Raw genomic sequence first — 1,143 nt, 5'->3', positions numbered from 1 at the left:
GTGAATCCACATGAATACGTCATATAAATGGAGCTGGTCCAGACCATTAGAACCTTTTTATCTGTAAGTTCTGATGGGTCGATGGTAGAAAAGGTATTGAACAAACTAACTGCAGAGCAGCAGTTCCGTGTTGCTAACGGACATTCCAACTCTGAAGGCGAGCCTTAGAATACACCAAAGTTCATGCCCAATATTTCAGGTTAAAATCCAGTTTAAGCAAATAAAAAAATGTCCAGAGGACCTGACTGAACATTGTTGGATCCTTACAGGTCCCTCCTTGGACGTCACAGTTCTTGAGAGTGGACATCCTTGGGTATCTCTCATGCTGACCACATCATCATGAAATGGCTATAGGACAGAGCTTTAGGATTTAAGAGCCATTTGTTTTGACCAGAGCAACAACATGAATTTCAAGAAAACAAGCTGCACCCAAACCAGAACCTATCAGAGAGTTTTCCCACAGAATCTCATCCGGACCTCCTCTCCAACAGGAACTTGTTTAGTCACACTGACTAAAAACCATTTCAGATATTCTGTAACCAGTGATGAATGTTTCTGTGTCTGCAGGAAGCACAAGGAATGGCTACAACCATGCTGTGGATGGGGAGGAAGGGGAAGGAGAGGGGGAGGCGGGAGAAGTGGATGGAGGAGGGGGAGGGGAGGAGGAGAAGGATGCTGAGTGGGATGAGGAGCTGGATGGAGAGAAGGAAGGAGGTGTGAGGATGACAAGAACCGACACTCTTCACTCCACCACGAGTTCAACAGGAACGCAAAGACGAAAAGGACAACACGCTAAAAAACAAGTGAGTCAACACACTAAAAAAGTGAGAACATGCTAAGAAACAGGTGAGACAACACGCTAAGAAACAGGTGAGCCAACACACTAAGAAAATTCAAGACAAAACACTAAGAAACAAGTGAGACAACATGCTAAGAAACAAGTGAGACAACATGCTAAGAAACAAGTGAGAAAACATGCTAAGCAACAAGTGAGACAACATGCTAAGAAACAAGTGAGACAACATGCTAAGAAACAAGTGAGAAAACATCTAAGAAAAAAGTGAGATAACATGCTAAGCAACAAGTGAGACAACACGCTAAGAAACAAGTGAGACAACATGCTAAGAAACAAGTGAGACAACA

Source organism: Nematolebias whitei, chromosome 11, assembly GCF_014905685.2.
Source record: "Nematolebias whitei isolate Nwh7 chromosome 11, NemWhi1, whole genome shotgun sequence".
In the NCBI taxonomy this organism is placed as follows: domain Eukaryota; kingdom Metazoa; phylum Chordata; class Actinopteri; order Cyprinodontiformes; family Rivulidae; genus Nematolebias; species Nematolebias whitei.
Note: the sequence above shows the minus strand (reverse complement) of the source record.